Source organism: Ictidomys tridecemlineatus, chromosome 6 (genome assembly GCF_052094955.1).
Source record: "Ictidomys tridecemlineatus isolate mIctTri1 chromosome 6, mIctTri1.hap1, whole genome shotgun sequence".
Lineage (NCBI taxonomy): Eukaryota > Metazoa > Chordata > Mammalia > Rodentia > Sciuridae > Ictidomys > Ictidomys tridecemlineatus.
In genome coordinates, this window is record NC_135482.1 from 53432577 (window position 1) to 53439352 (window position 6776).

General features: G+C 32.7%; 1 pseudogene; it reads left to right on the forward strand.

Annotated features, from left to right (window-relative positions):
• The first annotated feature begins 943 nt into the window (after nt 1-943).
• Nucleotides 944-2312, forward strand: LOC101976148 (elongation factor 1-alpha 1 pseudogene; annotated as a pseudogene).
• The last annotated feature ends 4464 nt before the right edge of the window (nt 2313-6776 follow it).

Genomic DNA, 6776 nt, shown 5'->3' on the forward strand with positions numbered 1-6776 from the left:
CCCCAAAAATTTCAAATATTTTTCTATCAAGATGCAAACAAAAATGTTCATATTTTTTCATTGTTAATGTGGTGAATAAAATGGATATTGTTTTTAATATAATTCACTTTGCAAATGATACCTGATCAAATACCTATTGATTTCTCCAGTTTGTTTTGATAATGCTACTTTTAGTAAGATTTTTGCAATGATGATCATTAAAAATTGATCTATAATAATCCTCTATAGTAATATTTTTAGATTTTAAATTAAGGTTAGACTTGCTTCTGAAAGCATGGTCATGCACCCTATGATGTTTCATTCACTGATGGACAGTATATATGACAATAATCCCATAATATTATAATGGAACTGAGAAATTCCTACAACCTGGTAATGTCATTGCCATTTTCATGTCACAGGACAATGCATTAATAATGTGTTTTTAGTAATGCTGTTATAAAAATATCTACTGTACTTCCAGTCACATATAAGTATAGCACACACAAATGAAAAATATATAACACTTGATAATGATAAACTGATGCAACTTGTTTATATATTTTCTATACCTTTATTTTAGAGTATTCTTTTACTTACAGAACATCTACTGTAAAAGAGAATGTCACGTTAAAGTGTCACCAGCCTTGTGTACCTCATGTTTATCAAAACTCTTGATTACATCAATAGGCCATGTTCAAGTCATTGATCTGTAAAATCTAGGATTGTGTAAGTATACTGTACAGTGTTCATACATTACAATGAAATCACCTAATAATGCATTTCTTATAATATGAAACCATTATTACACATGACTGTAGTTGGAATATATTCATTCAATGCTACAGAAGAATTTATGAAAATTGATGTAACATACATCTTAAATATTTGAAAGAGTTTTTTTGCAGTGGGTTTGCCACCAGAACACAAGTATCTTGAAAATCACTGCTAAATCATATCCAAAATGGGAAAGGAAAAGACTCACATCGGACACATAGATGTGGGTAAGTTCTCCACTACTGGCCATTTGATCTACAAATATGGTGGACTGACAAAAGAACCACTGAAAACTTTAAGAAGTAAACTGCTGAGATGGGAAAAGACTCCTTCATGTATGCTTGAGTCTTGGATAAACTGAAAGCTGAGTGTAAATGTGGTGTCTCCATTGACATCTTCCTGTGGAAATTTGAAACCAGCAATTATGTGACTATCGCTGATACCCCAGGACAAAGAGATTTTATCCAAAACATGATTACAGAGCACATCTCAGGCTGTGCTGTTCTAATTTTAGCTTCTGGTGTTGGTAAATTTGAAGCTGGTATCTCCAAGAAGAGAAGAAGCATGAGTATGCCCTTCTGGTTTACATAGTGGGTGGGAAACAACTTACTGTTGGTGTTAATTAAAATGGTTTTCACTGAGCCACTCTATAGTCAGAAAAGATGTGAGGAAATCGTTAAGGAAGTCAGCACCTAGGTTAACAAAATTGGCTATAGCCCTGACATAGTAACATATGTGCCGATTTCTGGTTAGAATGGTGACATGTTGGAGCCAAATGCTAATAAGCTTTGGTTTGAGGGAGGGAAAGTCACATGCAAAGATGGCAGTGCCAGTGGAACCACACTGCTTGAAGCTTTAGATTGCATCCTGCCACCAATTTGTCCTACTGACAAGCCTTTGCGTTTACTCCTTCAGGATGTCTACAAGATTGGTGATTCTGGTACTGTCCCTTTGGGCCAAGTGAAGACTGGTATTACCAAGCCTGTCATGGGGGTCACTTTTGTTCCAGTCAATGTCACAATTGAAGTAAAGTCTGTTAAAATGTAGCATGAAGCTCTGAGTGAAGCTCTTCCCCGAGACAGTGTCAGCTTCAATGTCAAGAACCTGGCTGTCAAAGATGTTCATTGAGGCAATGTTGCTGGTGACAGCAAAAATGACCCACCAATGGAAGCAACTGGTTTCACTGCTCAAGTGATTATACTGAACCATCCAGGCCAAATCAGTGCTGGCTATGCCCCTGTACTGGATTGTCACATAGCTCACATTGCTTGCAAGTCTGCTGAGCTGAAAGAAAAGATAGATTACCATTCTGGTAAGAAGATGTAAAATGGTCCTAAAGTCTTGAAATCAGGTGGTGCTGCCATTGTTGATATGTTTGCAGGAAAGCCCATGTGTGTTGAGAGCTTCTTGGACTGTCATCCTCTGGGTAATTTTGTTGTTCAAATATGACACATACAGAGAATTCTATGGGTGTCATCAAAGCAGTGGAAAAGAAGGCTGGTAGAGCTGTCAAGGTCACCAAGTCTTCCCAGAAAGCTCAGAAGGCTATATGAATATCATTCCTAACACTAACCACCACAATCTGATAGAAGAACAGTCTCAGAACAGTTTATCTCAATTGGCCACTTAATTTTTATAGTAAAAAACTGGTTAATGATACTAATGAATCATAAAACTCTCAGAAGTAAAGGAGAATATTTTGCAAACCATTTATTTTTGTGTGTGTGTGTGTGTGGCAGTTTTAGGTTATTGGTTTTTAAAATCAGTACTTTTTAATGAAAACAACTTGACCAAAAATCTGCCACAGAATTTGAGACCCATTAAAACAAAAGTTTAATGAGAAAAAAAATGGAAAGAATTCCCATTGCAGTCATCTGGGTCAATATATGATCATTTTTTATAAATCTTTTGTGCAGTTAAAGATGTATTCTGTAGCATTTTTATTTTATTTTTTTGCTTTTTGAGAGGGACACTTACTATCTTGCCCAACCTAACCTCAAAATGATAGACTCAGCCTCTCAAGTGGCAAGGAATAGAAATGTATACACCCATTATCAGTAATTATTTAAAATGGTTATTTATTTATTTTGGCTGGGAAGCTAACCTAGGGTCTTGTGCACAGTAAGCATGAACTCTGCAACTGAACTACAATTCCCAGGCATGTACATTTGCAAGTGCCATGTTCTTAGTATTTCAATTTGATAAATTTGGTTAAATGGGTTTATAAGTCTTTTGTAGCTAGACTAATATGTACTATGATTTTTTCATTAAATATTGAGTTATAAATTATATTTTTCCAGTTTTATTGAGATATGTTGTATACAATGTGTATGCATTTTATAAAGTTTAATGTGTACATATATAAACACTTGCAAAACTCCAACCATGATATGCATTTCAAACAAGTACTTTACCCTGTCAAATTTCCTCATGCTCCCTTGTGATCTCTGTTCCCTTTGAATCTCCCTGCTCCAACTCTGCAAGAAATCACCTACTTTCCATCACTACTTTTAGTTGCATTTATTGACATTTTATGTAAAACTAGACATATGATATCTATTTTTTAAATAAATATAATTTACAACTCAGTGAGTTAAACATCCTTAAAATTAGACCATTCTTGATTCTACTTATTTGCTCTAATTCTCTTTTTTATTATGGTAGCTTAAATATATAGATTTTTTTATTTTACAGTTTTTAATTTAGGCAATTAATTTGGTATAGATCATTTCACCAAAATTCAAAGAACTTTCTCTAATATAGTTTATATATACATTATTTAAAATGCTTGAAGAAATATTCTTAGGAAATTATTAAATATTCAGACCTACAGATCATATCACTTATGATTTTGAGAGTAAAAAGTCAAATTAAAATGCAATATGAGAAAACTATGATTAATTATTTACCTTCAACTTAATGCTTTCTAAACATTTTCTTCTCAATGAAAATAGTTGTTTAAAACTTTTATTTGTTTAGAAACAATGTCAAGAAGTTTTGAAGAAAAGTTGAGAGTATTTCCTTGAAAATTATATAAACAGAAGCACTGAGAGTATAAACTATGTCTTCTACTTCCAATGTGGCTTAGATCACAAGTCTATTTCAGTTGAGAATATTATGCCTTTTATAACTGGAGACTTAGAAAATATCTTGCCAATCTTTCAATTAGAGGCAGAACAAGAATATTTATTCAAATTTTCCACATGAAGATGATTTCACTGTCCTATGTATTCCCTCAAATTTTGATATCAAGATTGAATTGAGAATTTTTAAAAGCATTGACTAATAAGGCATAACTGCATCCACACTACTAAATAATAAATCCAAAAGAAATTTCACAAGATGAATTCTTCCAGATTTGATCACAAAAGCAAAAACTGCTCAACATTAAAGTCATGAAAATTTAAACTAGCAACATATAAATGGTGCTTGGAAGCAAAACTTAAAGCAAAGTAAGGAAATATTTACTCAAATAATGAGTTTGTAAAATGGGTCAACTGAACACTATTGGAAAATATTCAGAAAGTTTCAAGAGATCCACAGGGATTCTCAGCCTATTGACAATCACTAAATTAATTTGTCTACTTTATGCCTTGACTTGAATGGTTCAATTAAATAATTTGAACGAATGAGCCAGCATCTGGTCAATAATGAGGTATTGAAGGTTGGATGTGATGCTTAGAGGAGTGGCTTTCCTTGACATCATTTCCAATATCCATTGAAAATGTAGCTTTGTTTTATACTAGAAGCGGTTTCTTGCAATCAATGGCCTAAGTGATGAAACTGTCACAGGTTTAAGAGAGCCATAATCATATCAGGAGTAATTATGCTATCCTAATGACTTTTTCCAAACAATTTCTTCCTTTAGTAAGTGAATTTTAGGATGGTAGAAAAAATTTACATATGCCTATTTTACATTGGTTAATTGACTTTATGCAAGGTGAAGGGAAAAGTGAGTAGAATATATCATCACTCTTTGAACATATAAGTGACATATAGCAATGAGAATAAATGTAATACTAGTTCTAATACAAAATAAATGACAAATGAGCAAAAATCTTTTACTAAATGTACACTCTTTAAAATTACTATTATTCTGGTCTCTCCCAAAAAAGTTGTTTTATAAACTATTTCCCTCTTAAGGTAAATTCACTCTTTTAACTCTAGCCACAGGGTATTTGCATTATAAGTGCTCTTTATAATTATATAAGAATGTGTTTGCTTCTTATAGTCACCAAGGGAGATAAGAATGTTGACTCCTTGAAATAAAATTATGTAAAAATGTTGCTTAAAGAATTGAAGAACATTCCTAATAAAATTTGAACAATACAAATTGTCTGAAATAGGTGTTGGCAAGATTTCTGCAACTCACTTATTCATATAAGATCTCATGTGGAAATTACGTATGAGTAGAATATCCATAATATATTAAGTATTAATTATTTTAAAACTAAAATGTCTTTGTTAGATTTAATCTATATGACTACAATCCTTCATTCCATTTGGGAAATTCATCATATATTTAGATATTATTAAAAATTTTAATTAGAAAAAAGAAACAATATTAAAAAGTGTCCAAGTTCAAAAAAGATCAGCATATTTTGTTCTCTTCCCTCTGTTCTGATGTTTCTTTGTATCATGATTTAGTAACACATTCATTTCTTCTTGAAATATTCATTTGCTCTAAAATAAAAGAAAATGCTTGTCAAATACTAGATTCTAGGAAAATGAAATTTTAAATTCCACAAAGCCCATCCTCATTGAGTTTCCATACTAAAGTAAATACATATGTGGCACCATTGCAAATAGTAGTTATGAATTCAATAGAAGCACTCACAGCAGACAAAAGGGCATATAATTTTAGATGAAGGACAATACTACCTCAGTGATGTTATGGACTGAATTTTATTGTGTTATTCAGTTTTCCACTTGACTTTCCATAGATGAAAAATGTCTGACAAGAAAACTTAGAGCACAAATGTTTATTTGGGTTCATGGTTTCAAAGATTCTGTTCATAGTTGGCCAATTCCAAATCTTAGGAACTGAGTTCAGGCAGAAAATCCCAGCAGAAAGTTTTTCATGGAAGAATATTGCTTGGTTCGTTGAAGTTGGGAACCAGAAAGAGCAAGCAAGGAGATAGGAACCAAATATAATCCTTAAAGCAAAATGACCAGTGATAGCACAGGTCTATGGTTACCACCTAGTAATCTTTCAAATTATTAATCAACTAAATAGATTAATCCAATGATTAAAATTTTCAGGAGATATCACATATCTAAACCATAATATTTGTGTTCCCCAAAACTTAAATGTTGAAGACCTAACCCAGCTGCAGCTGTATTTGCAAACGTGGTGCTTAAGGAAGTAATTTGGGTTAAAAAAGATCATAAAGATAAAGACAGAATCTGATAAGAGGCACCAGGAATCTTACTAGCTGTTTCAGGATGCACATTTTCAGGAAAGACCATGTGAGCCAATAGTGAGAAAGTTGTCACCTACAAGTCTAGAAGTAATATTCCACAATGGAATATTACTCAAAAACAAAAGAGAATAAAATTATCATTTGCAGGTAAATGGATAGAGTTGGAGAATATAATGCTAAGAGAAGTTAGCCAATCCCAAAAAACCAAATGCCAAATGTTTTCTCTGACATAAGGAAGCTGATTTATAGTGGGGTTGGGAGGGGAAACATGGGAGGATTAGAAAAACTCTAGATAGGGAAGAGGGGTAGGAAAGGGAGGAAGCGGGGATGGGGATAGAAAAGATGGTGGAATAGATGGACATCATTACCCTAAGTTTGTGTATGAAGACATGAATGGTAGTAATATACTTTGTATACAACCAGAGATATGAAAAAATTGTGCTCTGTGGGTGTAATATAAATTGTAATGCACATTACAATTCTGCTGTCATATATAACAAATTAGAATAAACAAACTAAGAATAAAAGATATACTTTTGTTGTTTATGTCTTTTTTACTGTGGTATAGTGCTCAAATAGACTAAGAAAGGTAGTAAA